The sequence below is a fragment of the Prinia subflava genome, chromosome 25, assembly GCF_021018805.1.
Source record: "Prinia subflava isolate CZ2003 ecotype Zambia chromosome 25, Cam_Psub_1.2, whole genome shotgun sequence".
NCBI lineage: Eukaryota > Metazoa > Chordata > Aves > Passeriformes > Cisticolidae > Prinia > Prinia subflava.
Window position 1 is genome coordinate 410805 of NC_086271.1, and position 19816 is coordinate 430620.

Here is a 19816-nt window from a genome sequence, read left to right on the forward strand (position 1 = left end):
CAAATCTTTACCTGTACATATAGTTCTGTATTTATTGGAGTGGGGGCAGGGGGGTAAATAACCCAAAGATCTACAAATTTACAGTGCTTAAATCTTGCTTCTGTAGAGTCATCTAAAAGTACTAAAGTTTATGTTCTTTCGTTGAATCCATTTAAGAAATTTGCTGGTTTATTTTTTTCTCAAGTAATAGTACAGTCTGCTTATAAGATAAATTATTAGCAATTATCAAATGTATTATGAGATTTCATGGCAGAAGATGCCACTACAGATTTCACTTACATGAAGTTGTATCACTACAAGAAAGAACCCAATACGTGGCTCTCTTTAATCAATTCTACACAGTCCATCCTGACCACACACTTTACAAGTGAAATTTGGATGGACTCTAACTATCGCTCATCTAATTATTATTAGTCTTCGTATTAGAAGCTCCTGAGTTCACTGGCCAGAGCAAACAGAAGCCAGAAATTATGCTCTGTCAAAATGCTTTCAATTAAGTTACCCAGGGGAAACAAGTTTAAATACAGAAGCTTCATCCTTACAATTAAAAATAGCAACTGAACAAAACAGGTTAAAAATAAAAGTACTAAACAACTAAAAAAGCTCCACAAAATAAAGCAGACTATAAAGCAGTGGGAAGAGCTGCAGGGAAGACTGTTTAAACAGCATAGGATTTTAGGGACTAAAATAAAATTTTGCTTTTCCTTCAGGTGCTGGATGAGAATTTCCTTAAACCACTTTATTTTGTGCTTTAGTTCAGTTTTCAAGTATGAAGCGAGTTGTAGGCTATTCAAGCATTTAGTTCATCTCCTAAAAGACTTTCTTAGCAATAGTCCATCCTGTTGACATAACACCCGGAGACATGAGATCAATAAAAGTGTTCCCAGATAATGACACAACTTCAATATTGCCGAGTCGAAAGTAATGCTTCTTAAGGCTGATATGTCTCATGCCAGCTGCTGTAAAAAATCCAAATTAATACCCTTTTGTATTTGTTCCCCTTCCTCACTCCGGGGTTTTGTGAAATTTTTATTGCAGACTCTGGAGCTGTGGAGTGTCTGAGTCTGCTAAATACATTTCCCCAAGCCCAAGAGACTCCTCGAACAGTACCTGCTGTGGGCAAGACTAACACAAAGAGCTACATGTGACTACACCCTAGGAGGTCAAGAAATTCTGTAAATACTTTTCCAGACCAGGGAACTGAACCGCACAACTAAGTCACATTTCTGAACTATGAATCCATCAGATAGCTCAGCAATTCTGAACCCCAATGGGATCAAAGTTTTACGAGCTACATTACATCCCTAGGAATCCACAATCTAAACCAGCCTGTATAGGATACATTTGCCTCTGCGTTATTTCAACACGTATTCCTTGAACAGGTACCAAAATCACCAATAACTTGAAGCACTGTGCCTTGAACAGGAACTAACATACAGCTACTGAAATTCCAGAGAATAAGAAAAGCCTTTTTGAATGTATCTCTTACCAGGAATCCTAAGGGGGGGATTTATCAATGCAGACAATATGTCTGTTATGACATAGATTTTGTAACATAGATGCAGCATCTGGAGACCTAAAGAAGGGCCTCTGGGCACAAAACCATGTTTGTGTTTTACACTGCTCAGCCCAACAAAAAAATACATTCTCTCCTTGCAAATTTTGCCTTCCTTAGCAACCATACTCATTCTTCTACAGCCTTACTCCCTTTCAAAAAAGCTCTTTAACAGCTCTGTTTTCACTGGGTTAATCAGTAGGAGGCAAGAGAAGCCTGTTCAACAGAATTATAACAATGACATGTAGGCTTCATGCTACATTTTATTTCTGGATTCTCTCTACTTAACCACCAAAAAAAGAGAAAAAAGCATGACAGCTTTGTACTCCCCTTTGCATAAAATCAATGGCACCAACGAGCCTTCTTCCAGTTCCGATGCTGCATCCAAGCCTGACAGCCTTGTGCTTCCAAAGCAGCCAATGGCCTCAGGAGCTCCTGTAAACCTGCAGCCCGCAAGAAATGCACTGAATGCAAACCCCTTCTATCTCTGTGCTGGGCTTCGCTCTCCAAGACATTGCTGGAACAGCATCATCCCCAACAAGTGCAGGAACAACAGACGTGAAGGGAAAAGCATAAGGGAAGAGATGGTGCCCGATATGGAGGAGTTGAAAGAGCCTGCAATAACCTGAGCTACTTTTTCACCTCATTATCATCAAAGCTTTGAAGGAAGCATCCTCCACTGGCACCATACTCAATTCATGGCAGTGTGAAAAGTTCAGTCAACAAACCTGCACAGTTTTTATTCAAACAAGAATTATACTGCTCTGAAAAGGAGTTGATATCTTTGAATAAAATGACTGAACTCACAGCTTAGACTAATACATTAAAAAGAGGGATTCATGTGGAGCCAGACTTGAAGCCCAGAATGTTTCAGCCATACCACTTCCCTTAAGTTCTACAAAAAGAATCTTGCTTTGACTGAATTCAAAGGAAATGGATGAAGAAAAGTAGTACATAGTGTTATTTCTTCTGCAGTCTAATGACTAAAGACAGACATGTAAAATATGTTCTACTTCATGTTTACAGACATGAAACTGAGCACCTTCCAAGGTCCTAAGTCTTCACAGGATTACAACTCACTTTTGCTATTGCATTAATACTGAAATGGCTGTCGTGCCTCCAGAAATAGCCCAACTAGACAGGCACACTTGTGGGTGGGGACGGGCTGATAAAAAAAAATCTCACTGCAGAACCCATCACAAACAAAACAAACTTCCAATCCCAAACTACTTCTTAAAATACACTCTTGTACAGAGTTTTCCTGAACTAAAAAACACCATCTCATTTTATCACGGAGAAAAGATTACTTGGGTATATATGATTTATATAGAGTAGAGGAAGGCATACAAATTAAATTCTATCCATCCTTGTTCATGGTAAACTCTGCCATGCAAAAATTGTCTTTTTCATTAAAAATTGCCTTGGTCCCATACACAAAATGAAACCATCTCCCAAGCAGATATGAAGCACTTGCAAGTTCTCCTGAGAAGCCATTAGTAGTTGAGAGGTGCAGTCATCAACTTCCCAATACAGCACCCAACATAAAGAGATCTAATTATCCTTAACATTTGGCTAGGAATTTTATTTGTATCTGCCAAAAAAAAAAAAAAAGGGAGAATAATGGAATCTGCAAACAATAGGAGAGTTTGAAAAAATATTTCTGCCTGCTGCCAAAAAAAATTAAAGCCACAGAGTAATGGAGATATGAATCTCTTTCCACCCATGGTCCACAGTAAAAGACACATGAATCTGAAGAATGTTATCTTTAGAACTTTCCCCTACTTCTGCCCCTTGCCTTCCACATGCATTTATCAGTTGTCAGTACATTTCAGACTGTAAATAAGCCATAATAACCTCCATATTTCTCTTTGCAATATTCAGAAATTAATCTCTACATTAGGATATGAAGCCCTGAAACACCTTCTGGATGAAAGCTAAAGAATCAAACACAATGCTATCAGAAATAATAAAGATAAATTAGAAAATTTTTGAAGGATGCTAATAATCTAAGAAACAATTAGAGTGAATCTTCTTCCACTGAGTAATGTCCTAACTCCCACAGATTTCAGAGACAAGGCTGAGCACACATTTAAGAAAAATCCTTGAGCTCACATGAGTCATTAAAACATTAAATATCAAACCCCATTTATGCAAGGCAATAAAATTCAACTTGTCAGTTCTGCATATGTTTCAGTTCTCCAGGTATCACATGCAAAACTTAAGCAGACCACCTCCAAAAAAGTGAACAGCTTTAAGTAATGTAAAATACTAATAAAATCTTTGACAGTATTTGTACTTCAGTAGATGTTTATTTTTAGAATATGAAAGTAACCCAAAGATTTAGACCCCAGGGAGAATTTCAACAATATCTAACCCAAAGCTTCAACAATATCTACATGAAGTAAATGTGACCAAGAGCCCAATTCAGCCAAGCATTTCAATATATCATTAAAATCAGACTTCTGCTGAAGTCCTTTCCTTTTTCAACAAAAATACACAGGGCTAAGTTTTAAGTGCTTTGTTGAACTGAGGCCCAAGTTCTAACTTCCTTTATTTATCTTAGATATAAAATGGCCAAAAGAAGGGGTCAAATGCTGCAATAGATAGGTTATGGGTTTAAGGACACTGGAACTGCTGCTATGAAACGCCATGGGAAGAAAAAAGAAAGAGAAGCAGTTTAACGATGAAAGTAATGGGAGGAATTCAGATAGTTTAAGATAAAGTCTAAAAAACTGCCTCAAAGACTTTTAGCTTCTTTCTCCTATCTTCTCCTTGCCTCACATAATCTTCCATCTTCCCAGGTTCTATTTTTCTAAATAGAATCCTGAAAGAACGTGGGCACAAACAAACAATACAAAACGATAAGCAGAGACTAGAAAAAAGTCACTGCAAGCAGCTGCAGAGAGCAGCCCTGCATTGACACTGGATGCACCAATGATTTAATAAGATTTTCTTTTGGTCTCCATTTTCTACAAATTAACAGCTCCTTTTGCTGTCACAATACTTGCAAATGCACCAATTCTGTGCAAAACTATGTGCAGTAACTAAGGAAACAGAATCCATTTTCAGGGAGCAACAGAGAATGAGACAGGTATAGCTGCCTGCCCAAAGACTTTTTTTTTTTCCCTCTTCAGTATAGTTCACCGGTGCCAGGATTCCACCTACAGATACTGAAAGAAACTGTAAAAATGTAGTAAAGGAACTCAACTTTGTAACTCAATTCATTGCCTCAGATACAAATAAGCTTTTCATATTATAGCAGTCCAGAATTTTTTTAAATAATATATCCAAGCGTTGTTAAGGGCTTTGGTAGCACTGTACAATGTCCTGTAAGTCATAACAATGTAAGAGAAGGAAGTCAGGTCATTACACACTCAGCTGATGCTCTTTGATAAAGCTGTTTTGCAGAAGATTACAGATGTGCGCTTTTGTATTGCAGAGAGGAATTTATTAAGAAATGAGGAGTTTGTATTTTGGCCATCCCCAGATGTAAACACAGACTTATAAACAGAAAGACTTGCATTTCCTATTCCCTGTTCCCAGACTACCAATAAGCTTATCACCAGCACTATCTGAGCTGTGTTCCTTGCAACTCCAGAACAGAACTAGATTGTGAGGATGAATTTTTGATCACCAGCTTTTGAGAAGTCCTCCTCTTCAAAGTTGCTTATGGCCTAAAACAACTGTTTCATGTGGGAGAACAAAAATGCAGGCAATTTTCATACGGACTACAGAAACAGGGTGTGTGCAGGTGAAGGGAAAGTTGCAGAAAAATAAAACCATTGCAAAGGGAAGGGAAGAAAAAAATTACAAAACCAGGACAGAAACAGTAGTTCTCACCCCTAAGGATTTATATATTTATGCTTGCATACAAACATATATACATATAAAAAGAAGGCAGTGACATTTAACTCCTACCTAGCCCCCACTGAGTAACTTCCTGACTCCCCCTGCAAATCAGAGCCGGATACAGCAGCACCTCCCCAGCCTGCTCGTAGACAGCACCTTGTACCTGCAGTTGTCCTGTCATTTTAAACAGAGTCCCAGCAGAAAGGCTGAGTTTGTAGCTAAAGATATTTCCCATTCCAAGGGCACCAAGATGAGCTTGTATTTCAAATGAGCCATATTGGCATAATACTTTTGAGAAAAACTAGACAAATTGTGAGCCTCCACAAACATTAAGCCAAGGAACTGAATACAGCAATGTCTGCTAAATCACAGGTTATTTTGTTTTTGTTTGGATTTGATTATTAACTCTCCCTAGAATAGCAACTTAAGTAATATCCTGGTCTGTCCATTGCTAAATTCAAATAAGATGTTTTCTATCTCCAAAACCATTTGGGAAGGGTTAGTATTAAATAATTTGAAAGTTTTCTGATGAGGCACCCAAATCTGAACTTTCTTAGATACAAAGAGGACACGGCAGGATCACCCATACAAATAAGCAGCAGAGGTCTCAGCAAGTCTGTACTCAGTAACCATGCAAGGGGTTGCCTGGAATTTTCTAACTAAAGAATAAGTACCTTTTCCAGGCTGCACTCAGGGTAAATATATGCAACATAGCTAGAAGATGTCTGTCTTGTTAATGAAATGCAAACATCTTAACCACCATTTGTCTTTATACCTGCAGAAAACACCCCCAAATAAATAATTTCCCTTATTGATAGCATTACATTCAAAATGACAAAACATACTAAAAGCAGGCAGAGAACAGCTTAAGCTATAGAGATGAAGACTAAAATTCAAATGCTGCAAATAAATTAATTGTGGATGCACCTACTTACTACTTTAGGAGTGTATAGAATGCCTTTCAATGGTCTAATTTACCCACCAACATAAAAGGAGTTTATTTCACTCACTCCTGTTAATGCTTCGTGGATTTTCAATAACAAATTTTGTGCTTATTTCCACTATTTCTTCCTTCTGTCATCAATATTTATTCAGGGTATACACTAAAGGACGGGGAATACAAGAGATACATTTTAAATTCTTCAATCTAAATCCTACTTTTTGGCTTTCTGCCTCTTTCCTAAATATTAAAACAAACTACTCATTTCTTCAAGACCTTTTTACTAAAAATAGTTGGTTGGAGTGCTTAATTGTGTTAGCTGAAACACAAACATACGAAAAAGGAAAGGGGTTTGTAGAAAAAACATTTAAGAGAGAGAAAAAAAATCAGATTTCATCTGGCCTTCCCATCATCACTTAAGAGAATTGTTTTGTAGTTACATCATCAGGAAATAAAATACTATCCTCCAAGGACCCCGACTCTTTACAGAAGGAAAAAAAAAAAAGGAAGGCTCAAAGTTCATATCCACCCTCAGAGGAGTTCAGCTAAAGTCGCATTTTTTGTCGTAATAAAATTAACAGAAAAAAAAAAAAAAAAAGGAAGCAGAAAAACAGAAAAAGCTCCCTTAGAACAACTAATTAAACAAGATGAGTTGGAGTTTAGTTTTTCTGTTTTCAAACTCTAGGCTGTGGGACTCGGTGGAAAACATCGTACCTAATCAGCAACAACCTCTAATGACTTTATTATCAGCGCTAGAGAGGAACTGCCCTAACCCAAACCTTCCGCGCATTCTTCTTGGCCCTGAGCTGGTGGACAAACGCAGAGTTTCACACAGTGCTGGGCTCAGCCAGAGCCAGCGCCCGGGGCCGAGCTGCCAAGGGCGAGCTGAGCTGCCCAGGGGGAACCGAGCTGCCCTGGGGGACCCGAGCTGCTAAGGGCGAGCTGAGGTGTCCAGGGGGACCCGAGGTGTCCACGGGGAACGGAGCTGCCAAGGGCGAGCTGAGGTGTCCAGGGGGACCCGAGGTGCTAAGGGCGAGCCGAGCTGCCCTGGGAGAGCCGAGCTGCCCAGGGCCGAGGTGTCCAGAGAGACCCGAGTTGCCCGGGGCGAGCTGAGCTGCCCACAGGGACCCGAGCTGCCCAGGGCTGAGTCCCGCTGCCCAGCGGTGGCCGAGAGCTGAGTCCCGCTGCTGTGAGGTAGCCGAGCCCGGCTACCCTGAGGTGGCCGAGCCGCCCGGGGCCGAGCCCCGCCGCCCGGCGGTGGCCGAGCCCCGCCGCCCGGCGGTGGCCGAGCCCCGCCGCCCGGCGGTGGCCGAGCCCCGCTGCCCTGAGGCGGCCGAGCCGCCCGGGCAGCGGCCGCGGCTCAGAGCGGCGGGGCTGCGGCGCGCCTTATATGGCAAGGCGCTGACGTAATGGTGCCTAGGCTGGGGCCGCGGCGCGGCCGCCGCTCATTGTTCGGCGGCAGCGCCGAGCGCTCGCAGCAGCGCCGATGGCACCGCGCAGCGCCCGCGCCCCGCAGCACCGGCGCACCCGGGAGTGCTGCAGCCCGCCAGCGCAAGGTAAGGCACAGGGTGGGAAGCAAGCTTCTTCTGGCGAGCACTGGCGCTTCTGGCTTTTTCCTGTTGAGATACCTTTTTTAAAAGAAGTCACTTCCAAAAAAAAAAAAAAAAAGAAAAGAGGGGTGAGGACTGAGAAACAGTGAAATACCCCAAAACAGCACCAGGAGATCTAGAGGATGTCTGGTGAATCATATATAGGGTGACTATTTCAAGTCTGTCTTTAAAATAATTCCTGCAGAGGCAACAGATGAGGAATTAACGAAACATTAAAGAAGGACAGAGTTATGAATTACACACACTTTCCAAATGGTCGGATAAAATCATGACTGCATTTAAGGCTGTGGAAGGAGTCCAACAGTATTGTAATATATTAGGTAGAGCTACTGCCTCTCCTTCTGCTGCATTTACATGCATATGCTATGTATTAGTAGACATGTACACACGCATGTCTCTAAGCATTTACTATACTTTTGAACAACTTCTACTGTACTTTTCAGAGCGATGTATAACTTGCCACAAACATTTTACTTTGCAATAAGACTATGTTATGTCTAAAAGAAAGAATTGCAACTAGTTTAATTACTAACTAACTTTTCAACTCATACATGCTGCTTCCCTCTTCTGCGTCTTGCGTGCAAGTGTCAAATCACAAGAGGGCAGAACTGTCAGATTTTGATGAAAAAAACTTTTAATCCTGGTCAAACACATGATGAGTGTGAGGGTCAGAAAGCACACTGCTCTCTTCAAGGCTTATTCTGCAAGATGCTCAACAGTATTGCAGCTATTAACTGCAGAAAACAGGGAATGAAAACCAGCTCTGACGAGGCACAAGGTACCTTGAAAGATGAGACCTCAGTGTGTTTATAATTCACACCTGCTTAGTAAGCAAAATTACACTGTCCTCTCCGTTAATTAAGAGCCAAACCCTGTCAAATCTTAGTTCATAGGAACAACTGCAATTAAGTCAATTGTACTGTCCTACTTCCAAATTGGAACTACTGAGCACAGCTCTTCAGAGTCCTATGTGTAATTCAGAATGTTAGAAAAGTTAGACTTTAAGACCTTTCATTTCAAACTCTTCTTACAGGTAAAACATGTTTTTGGGGTATGTTCTCCTTTTCCTTAATACAAAAATAAATGCAATTTTAGGAGAGAAGTAAGGGTTCTTCTTCCCTTTATTTGATGTTTTGAATCCTGCAAAATCCTTGTTCAATTATATATTTTGGAAAAATCAAAGCTGGTACTAACATATGCATTGTTGTAGTATCATGCATACATGAATTTAGACACTGAGCCAAAATAGCTTGTGTGGACTTTTTAATAACTTATTTTGGGCTTTAAACATGGACAAAATATGAAGCAGTTATTTTCAACATGCTTCAAAAATTGTAACTATAAAGAGACTTTTCATTTCAAAGATAATTCAGGTATTTGTGTTATTATTAACCTGGCAATTAGATAAAAGTCACATCCATGTTTCCAACATACTCTTTTTTGTAACAAGAGAAGTTTATACCTCTGTTGAGAGAATCAGGGAAGAGGGCACTCTATAGTGTATATATAGAATGAAAAGAATCCTAGCAACCAGAACAAATGTAATTTCACGGTATAAAAACAATACCCCAAATCTGTATCCTGAGCCCCTTAAAAAGTCTTCTGCTTGCTATTCTGTCATACCTGCAGAGTCCTCGCAGCTTTAAAATGATTACTTAGTTTTCTAAATATCCATTGTCAAGTTACAAAGAACAAAACTTAGCTACGTTATGAACGGATGTGTTAGGAACCAAAGTCAAGTGACAGTCTTCAACAAGTGTGTCTGGGTAGAAAGGATGAGTTAAAGAAGTCGAAAGACTACAATATGGTAAAGAAAAAATATTAACAGGAATACTGTGCATGCAATAAATTTGATAAAAACACTAAGTAGAAAAAGAAAAAAGTCTCCCCATAGGTAAGAGGCAATTTCAGCTGCTCCAAATCCAACAAAGAAGGGTGACTTCTATCACTAATTACTGCTTTAGCAGTATCTAAAGTACCATCTGTACTCTGAATACGGCTAGCCTAAAACAAATCATAACATCTATCAAAAGCCAGAACTCTACTTCCCACAGTCTGTCTTCCTTAGATTAAAAGGCAAAACATTCTTCACTTAATACTTACAGGACCAATTTTGCTCTTATTTATACTGGTAAAACTCCAAAATAATTAGACGGAGGCATAATGATTAAACTGTCTCACTGCTGTTTTACAATCCTTTATTATATCAGATTTTTTAACATGTTTTGGGTATTAATTGATCGGTATTCCTAATTTTAAGTGATTAAAATGCTAGCTGCTTTTAATTAAAAAGAGACAGTGATAGAAAGGAATCATCACATAACTCAGACTCAAACAACTGTATTTCTTCATCTAAATTTCTTTTTATAATAATTTTTCACAACATCCAATGTGAAAGCATTTTAAGAACAAATATATCCTCCAGAAATGAAAGTCAACTTCCTATCAAACTGCATTGACCCTTTGTTCCTTTCCCGTCACTTCCCTTTCCTCCACTGACAAACATCTGCTGACAGCAGAATTTTTAGGGATTTGATCCAGAAGACAAGGGCTAGTTTCTATTCCCCTCAGTATTAGTAAAATCAAAGTATTTCTTGATTTGTGCTGAGCAACAGAATTTTCATACTATTTACCTAATACTGTGATGAATAACGAATTTTGCACTTGTCATGGGATTAAAAAAAAAAAGCCTGGTTTTACTCCCAGTGAGTTTCTCCTCTGTGGCAGATCTTAAAAGCCACAGGAGAAATAGTCTGGCATGGGCAACTGAGCAACTACAGCTCCTCTGGACCTTTCCTATGAGCAGCTGTCCTCAAATCCTGGGTGTGGTATTACCTGAATAAAGTTCATTAAAAAAGCAATTAAAATATCTAAATCAGAAAATCCTAAGGAGTTTACAATGTAGGAAGACATATCTTTAAAAACCATTGTATAAAACTGTAGTTCTCTCTCATTAATAGTTTCCCTCAACACTTTACCTTGTCACCAAGTTGATTTGAACTTAGAAACTGTGTCTTAGCAATAATTTTTACTTGCTTAGGGTTTTTCTTTCATACTGAATAGATTCTGCCATGGCACCCTCAGGGTTTAGGTTGAGCTTCTTGATGCAGGTGAAAGCTTGGTTAGTTTAACCATTCACTAAACTGTATTACTCAGCTCCAAGAAGATAAAAATCACTGCTGAAAAGTTCTAAACATAGTGCCCAGTCTTGTGATTTAAGTGAAGTAATGGACACTGGCTCTTAACACCTCTCAGTACAACATGCTGATTTTGAGGTTTGCTGTGTTTTCTGTCAACAAGACAAAAATCCCTTTGGTTGCATGTCCAGTGCACGATGGTGTTCCTGAAGTTCAGTAGCTGCATTCACACCGATGCATCAGTGGAGCACTCTCAGGCACTTACAGCTCACTTCTCCAGTATGCGTTCACAATTTCTAGCAGAATGTATTTGAAGATTTTCTCAGGCAGCCTGTAGCCAGCAGTTAAAAAAACTACAAAAAACATCTCCCAAAACAATTGTTCCTTACCAGGGCTGATGTGACTGTGAAGAGGTGAATGCTCGTGCAAACAATGAATGCTGGCTGAACATCCAGCAACATCATCATAGAACCCTCCTTTAACAGCAGTATGGAAATACTGGGGGTGAAAGCTCAACCCAGCCTTGCTGTATACACATTTCCACACAACCCAAAACCATAACCTTGCTCACTCAAACTGATAATGCAGGCACTTTTTGCCTGTTGCAGAAGTCACAGCTGCTGCTGCAGCTCATGGTGCACATGGGGATGATGTGACACAGCAGCCTGACTTGAGGCTGGCAGGGGACCACCAGAGAGTGGTGCTGAGGCACAGCAGCAGCCCCTGAGCCATTCTGGTTCAGGCTGCGTGCTCAAAGAAGCTGAGAAACCAGAGCCCACAACTGCTCCTGCCCAACCTTCCCCAAGCTTCACAGAGGTATGTCAGGTAGGGGGCACAAAGCTCTAGTGAACGTGACTGAAAACGTGGGTGGGAAAGAGTCCACTCCTGACAGGAAAAACACTCATCTTGCAGACGTGTCAGAGATGTGAAACAACACCTCAGACTTCATTATCCTTTACAGATTTCCAAAGGTCTGGGAAGGAACACAACAGTTGTACTTAAATGATGGATAGAGTTTTGAAGATCTGCCTTAAACGTAATATTCAAAGCATTTTCTTTCTAGTTCATTGCACACAGCTGATTTAAAACTTTGTCTTTATTTATTAGAGACACGGAGCTTATCTAGTGTTTGCATAGCAACTATCGCAATGACAGAGTAAGAGAATGAAGAAAAATTTTAAAAACTGAAATGAAGCAGCACGATGCTACTGCCATAAAAACCCACAAAACTGGCTGCTTAAAAATAGAAAGTAATGCACTCATAAAACTCACATGTTAATTACACACTGAATTTTAGCACATGGACAAAACTAAGAGTTAAGCTTAAGCTGACTGAATTCTGTCAGCTTTCAATGGATTTAATCTTTTTTGGTACAATTTATACAGCTTTCAGTCATTAAGTCTAATTATGAAGAAAATTAGGAAATTTTATCCCATGTAAGTTTGGCCTACCTGAACTAACATCACTCATCACATTCCCAAAAATTATTCCATTCTACTTAGCCACAAAGAGGTTTCTCAGAAGAAGCCTAATAAATGCCACAGTTGTTTTTGTTTTCAACTTCAAAATGCTACCCCCTGGTCAAGCACATTCTACACCTCAGAAGAGCTATTCTGGTACCAAAAAAATATCCATATAAAAAAAAAAAGGAAAGTGATTTGTATTGGTCACATGAACCTGAGGGTGTAACAACACCACATTAGGAGCAGCCAATCCCTAATCTAAATATCTGAAATCCAGTATTGAACACACTAACCTGGATGTAGGAAGGTGTGGAAAAAAATGCTGTGCTCAAGTGTTAATGCTAAAATCTGAAACATTTTTCTTAACTTGCAAAATGTAAAACTTTCATGTAAAGAGAAAACTTTTTTAATTAGCAGCCAAAAACTAAATTCCCAAACTAAATACTGAATTATCTTCAACGAAAAGGCCATCAGGAACCTTGGCAGCCCTCAACCCTCTAAACTCTCTGTTTCTGAAGCCATATCTAATATAAATGAGCGTGTTCATTTGTATGCCATGAGTGAGCAGCGCAGGGGATGAGAGCCTGTGCAGCGCAGTCAGCAAGCACAGCTTCCCTCAGGCCAATTCCCGATGACAAATCGCTGCAGACCAGGGCGGTGCGGGGACGACACCAACCGGTGGGGAATGCTTAGCTTGGGCTGGGAGAGTCCCACATCCCTTCTGGCCAAGCAGCAAACAGCTGACACGGACAGTCACGCCTCCATAGGTTCCTAACCCCTGCAAAGGAGGAGGGAGGAAAACGCACCCAGGAGCAGCCGCTTTGGAAAGGGTCTTCTCGCCCCTGCTTTGTTCCCACCCGCCACCTAGAGCTCTATAGGATTACTGCCATCTCTGTAAATAGCAACATTTCCTGATTTCAGTCAGGATTAACTGGGTGGAAGGAGTCAGAAATTGACATTGTAACTTTTTATAACTTGTAAATGACCCTCTTATAGATTAAAGCAGTTAACTAAACTTGCAAGTTCTGTCTAGAGAGAACTCTTACTTTCAGCATTTGAAACTGCTATATAAATTAATGATAAAAGCTAAAATGTATTCCATCAGAATAATAGTGTACATGAAAGCATGCTACAGCTCCTTCATTTTCAGTGACATCTGAAACAAGAAACTATAACCTGAACACCGCAGACCATCAGCCAAGAGGCAAGGAAAGACATCACCTAGGGCATGTAGCCAAATGTCACATAACGATACTGGCTTATAAATCACTTTGGGGTACACTAACAAGGCACAGAATGTTCAGCTGAATTCATAGTTCCTTAAAGAACAAGGAACACAAAGTCTCCACATGCAAGCACAAGGGAAGCATAGATGCACGTGACCCTTCACTTTCCTAAAAAAGCCTTTTCCTATGACAGTTTTTGAAAGGCAAAGAACACTGGAAAACAACTAAAGATGGAAAAAGTCTCTCTCTTGGCTTTAGGAAGACTGCTCAGACCAATTTTAAAAGAAATAATTGATCACAGAAATGCTAGAACTAGTTAAATCCACTTTTTTCGTTTAACACTGTAGGGGTTTTCCCCCTAGGAAATAGAGAAACGTTTATTTTACAAAGCAAGGAAGTTACTCCAGCTGCTGAACACACATGCAAGTAGCTAAAAAACCCAAAACACCACAATCACCCTAAACACTGCTATTGGCACTCTGAGTGGACATACAACTAAAGAATCCAATTTCTTTTACTCTTAAGCAGGGTATTTGATCTTTAACAGTGAACAACCGAGGCTGCACAAAAACAGAAAACACATCATAATCAACAGGACTGAGAGTAAAAGATGTTCTTCAGGTAGACAATTCATCACAGTTAAAGAAGCTACTTAAACTATCATTTGCTATTGAACTGTGAATTTAATCTGTTAAGTAAAACTTGGTTAGAACTCTAACCATTAAAAAAATTCTCAAACTATCATCTTCATCATTTCCAATATAGCTTCCTGCCCTGGAGTCCTAAACAATGTTAGTCCTCTTTAAAGAGGATCAGTTTGGAGAAACCATGTAAACTTAAATGCTGAAGCAGAGCACCTTTGCTCAGGATTAACATGTTTTAGACAAAATATACATTGACATTGCAGCTGTAGATAATTCACCAAGGGCTCCCAGGTCTCTGTGGCCAGAGGGCTACTGGGAGAAGATACAATTTCCAAACATTCAGCAGGTTTACAATGGATAGCAAGAAAACGAATTATCTGCCAGGTCGCTAAGTCACCAGAGGTGTAGAGGCTCAGTACCTAGAACTGTACCCAGAAGCAATTTGTAATGCATAAGAAAAAGTTCCAATACAATTTCCAAAGGTCACAGAGTGCAAACCAGGAAACCAGCAGGATTCTTCATGGCTTGCAGCTTCAAAGCCAAGCTTAAGTAGTAACCCTGCCACAATGCATCTCTCTCACCCGTGCCTCCAACATGCAGTGCTGGCCAAGCCTATCTTAGAGAAAATGGACACCCTCACATTGTCAGGTCTATGGGAAAAGATGCATATTTAGCTTCAAGATGTAACTTCTGTTTGATATTAACACTACTGCTGTTAACATTATTACTTACAGTCTTGGCTACCAGAAAAAGTTGGAACGGTATTAGCAAACCTGATAAAAGCTTCAACTGCATTGCTTCATGCAACTTAGCATCAAGGAAAATTTAAATACCTCAAACTAAATGTGCAGTAGCAATCAAGATTTAAGTTTCTGACAAAAAAGAAGAAGTGGGGTGCCACCCAAGCCCAGTTTCAAACACTCAAAGTTTATTAAACACATACACAGAACTTCTTCAGGAAATAGGCACAGCAGAAAAAGGGCTTACTTTTGTCTGAGGATACATGTATACAATAAAGATTTATGGGTATGAACAGAACAGAACCCTCAAGAAGTAACAGATTTTGAATCGTCCTGCAAAGTAGTGACACCATCTATATAATTTCTGAGGAATGTTTGTCTAATTGTTTACAACTGGCCTCATTCCTCCAAATAATGGCAAACTCTCAGTCTTCCCTAATGGTGCCACTCAGCACTAAAGTATCTTTATTTAACTTACCATGTTTAATCTATGTTGTTTAAATCACAATTTCAGCACATAAATTCTTGCACACTGAGCATGAAGAGTGCATAATAAAGTTTGCAGACAAGTTCCACCTGTCTAGAAGTGGCCATTGAGCAGCTTATCCAGGGCTGGCAGCATGAGTAAGATGCCTTCAGTTCAAAAGAATAAGTGGCCATGGCAGTATGGAAAGTTCTATATTTTTCCACTGCTGATGACTGATAAAATAAGGCCATGGTTAGCATAAGAGATGGGCACAGTGCCTACTCTGCCCATGGATGAAAATGCAGCACCAGACATTCATTATTATTTAAAATGTGTGTTAAAATTGTTTTAGAGAACATCCAGTTCCTGTAAATGTTATGGGAAAATGACATTTACAGCTAACCGGTCTCTTCTGAGTAACATGATGTGGCTGAGTGCCATTTTCTGTCATACCAAAAATATTAACTAATTGAAGTTAAAAAAGGTTGTATAAATTAGATCCTTGCACAATTATGCCCAATTCTGGTCAAGACAGCAGCACCAGAACTGCCTCAGGTGCATCATATAGCAGAACAGCACCCATTTGCCTACCTGTGCCCCCACAAAAAACATTCTATAAAAGAGGCTCACCCTGAACCTACACACTATGATGTTACATACAGAATAATAATTTTAAAAAAACCCACAGGATTTATGTATAGAAATTGCTTAAAGAAAGCTCAGACTGTTCTCTTAATGTAAAACAGTGTGAAAATATGACTTAAGGGTTGCAAACTTACACCAAGCTGAGGCAACTGACTCATTCAGAGAACCAGAACTTCTGCAAACTCCTCAGTCAACTGAAGGATGCAGAGTAAATAGCCAAGACAAAAACTGACACTTCCAAAATTACTCTTCCATCAGTAGTAAACACAGCATAGCAGTGACAGCAAATTAGTGTTTGCCTTACACAAACCAAACACACGTGGCTGGGATTTATCAGTCTGTAGCTGCCTCACCAGAGCTATCCACAACTTGGGCAAGCTGCACTCCCTCATTTGTGCCTACTCTTCCCATGGGGAGTGGGGGTGAAGACAGGCGGGCTCCCAAGGACACTTTCAGGAGCTGGGGTAACTCCTGCACGTTTTTCACTTGGTACATCCTAGCAGGAGACTGCAACATGATCGGTTCCTAGTACTGACACTCAATAGAAAATGCAAACCCATCCACCTGCCCACAGGGTAAGAGGTAGATTAGGCCCTGACCTGTTTATCTCTGCGGTATTGAGTGTTTTATCACGCTGGTGATTTTAAAAACAGCTCAGTAACTGTGCTCAAGCAATAACAATAACATTCTATCAGGAATAATGCTTAAAGTATACACTTAAAACTGAGGTTCATGAAGACACACAATTTCTCCCATCAATTTAACTTGTTAGCATGTAACATCAAATATCAAATGCAATCATTTCAATGACACTGTTATTTAAAAATCACAAATTAAAAAAACAGTAGTTGTCTGGGTCTATTTTGTGTAGTTACTGCACTTAAAACCTATTTGGGTTAATAATAGTTCTCAAAATCTGTTACAGTAAGTTAACACTATTTTTCCATTTTAATAAATCTGAGGATCAGGCACAAAATTTCACTTGTTAAAGATGAAGACAAGACAGAAGCAGGACCTGAATTAGTAACTGGGAAGTTCTGCCTCCGTCTTGTCGCTTTGACCCCTATACCACATCTCTTGTGGTTCATCTTTCCATTTCCTTCAGAAAGCTTTTCATCTGCAAAACTATAATTTGCTGGCTGACGTAAATTTGAAGAGTTCCAAATTCTGGTGTTGCATCTGAAATTACTGGCTTTATTTCTGACTTTACAGGCAGTAAGATGGGAAACATTGAGAGAGATGGGGGAGCAAGGGGAAGGTGGTAAATATACAATATGGTATTAAAAAAAAATCCCAAATTACTAAGTAACAAAACCTAAGTGATGTTCCTATAAGCTGGTTACCTTATTGAGGTATTTATATTCAGAACAGAAGAGGATTAAGTCATGCTGCATGCACAATCATATGGTATTGAAATGCCAACAGTAATAGATACTGACATCAAAGAATACCTGAATTAGCTGTTAAATCTAGAAAGAGGAAAGAAGAAAGCAGAGTGCATCTCAAAAGCAGAGACACATCAGAGCCCAGCTCACAATTCATTGTGCCATGTTTTCTAATAAGCTGAATGCTGGGACACAGAGATTTTAAGGCTAACTTCAAGTAAAGCTCATTAATATTGCGGTCTTCTCAGCTTACTGTTCACTCAAAATGTTTTCAGGATAAGCAGTCAAGTCAAAAAACAAACTAAACCAAAAACCTGCCAAAAATTTCATAGGACAACATATTCTTCACTCTCACCTCCCTATCATAATCTCAAACACTGTAGATGGCTGCCATCAGAAGATTAGAAATGAACATCAGAATGAATAATTATTACACTGACATTCAAATCCTTACTGCCACAGAAAGCATTAATTCTTTTTACATAAGACTGATGTTTTGATAGATGACTTCTAAGAACATCTAGATAAGGAAAGAATGTACTTCAGGATAGAAAATTTTTTCTTAAGCTGAGGTTTCATAATAAAACAAAACTGAATTATAGTGCTGAAGTAAAATTACTTGAACTGAAAGTTAATCCAGTCTTAAATCTTATATTAACCAATAAAAATTTGTTAAAAGCTTCTCACACCGTTTACTGTCACTGAATTGGCACAGGATTTCATAACATTTATGAGTGCAAATATACCTGTATCACCAGTAAGAATATTCAGCAGCTTAGTAGTTGTGAAATCATGGTCACAAACAACATCAGTGTTCCAGAATAATTAATTTTTAAAAGCATATGTTATCTACATATGTTTACTCATCATCAAGGTAAATACATCTGGTTATCCATGTGAAATTTTGTCCATTAACCCAGAACTGGCAATACTATTCATCTTCTATGACTTCCATTAAGACCTGTAAAGCAAGTCAGCATTTTCAGCATCAGATAAAATGATAATTACTTTGTGATAGTCTATGGAGTAATAAGAACTCACACCCCCCTCATTATTTTATAAAATAAATTTCCTTATTGGGAAATGTGCCTTACACAGCTTCTTGCAGTCGAGACACCCGTTGTGGAGGTTTGCATCCTAGCATAAACTAATTCTTTGAAATTCACAGATGTAAATTAATATAATGGAAAACGAATTTTAAAGTAAGTGTTCACATTCTGTTGGGAAGTGCTGACTGATTCAGATGAAGCCAGCAGATTACACAACAGCTATGGTATGTTGTTGCTGCTGTAATTTCAAAGGCTTTTGACTCTCTTTATGACAGGGGAAAAAGAAGCATTAATAAAGATAATAGAGAGCAAAGCTGTAACATATGTCTTCATAAAAACTGCATATTGGTAAATAGAACTGTAGGCAGAGGAAAAGAAAAAAATGCATTACCATCCCAAGACCAGAAATACTTTTAACAAACACAACTTTTGTTTCAATGAACTGTGGAAGGCACAGACTGGCTTTCTTACAAAAATAAATATGTAACTGCACTGGTGTCAAAAAATTACAACAACTTGTAACATTTACCAGAAATGATGAAGCGTGTTTCTTCTCTTATTAAAGGCCAGACCATGTCTTATTGCTAACTGGGAAGAGTGCCTCAAAAGGAAGAGGCATGACTTCATTTAAAAGCTTTCAGCTTAAAGCTTTTATTTGCTTTGTACCAGGGGAAATTCAAGCATATGTCCAAAAACTTTAGAAGTAAGTCTCCCTCATGTAATAACCTGTAGAACCTCTCATAAACCACATCTTTCATCTGGGGAAGGGTGAAGAGCAGGACCTAGTTAAAAATATCTATCTTTATGATTTAAATAAAAAGAATCACAGAAATTAATAATCACTATCATTTCTGCCGAATGGTCTGATACAGATATTGACAGTATGTACATTAAAAACTCCACAACACTTCAGTGAGAGGAAAGACAAAAGCTGAGCTTTACAAACCATCATCTATTTCACTTGCATCCTTAGAAGACAGCCTTTTCTAAAGTTACCACAACACTGCTTAAACAAAAAAAAATCATCATTTTAATTCTTATTATTCAAAGAATAATGATTCATTCCAGAATAAACTAAAAAAATAAAAAAACAAGAGTGTTGTAAT

The 19816-nt window shown here is 39.1% G+C and overlaps 2 protein-coding genes across 4 annotated transcripts in view; one reads left to right on the top strand and one right to left on the bottom strand.

Annotated features, from left to right (window-relative positions):
• The window catches only part of LOC134561973 (uncharacterized protein C3orf26 homolog), a 219868-nt gene that overhangs the window by 174691 nt on the left and 25361 nt on the right, over window positions 1-19816 (bottom strand). The window lies entirely within an intron of this gene.
• Window positions 7759-19816, top strand: part of LOC134561976 (filamin A-interacting protein 1-like) — a 33859-nt gene continuing 21801 nt past the window's right edge. The window contains exon 1 of the mRNA XM_063419379.1: window positions 7759-7900. The gene's annotated coding sequence lies outside the window, so the exon portion shown is untranslated. The remainder of the gene's footprint in view (window positions 7901-19816) is intronic.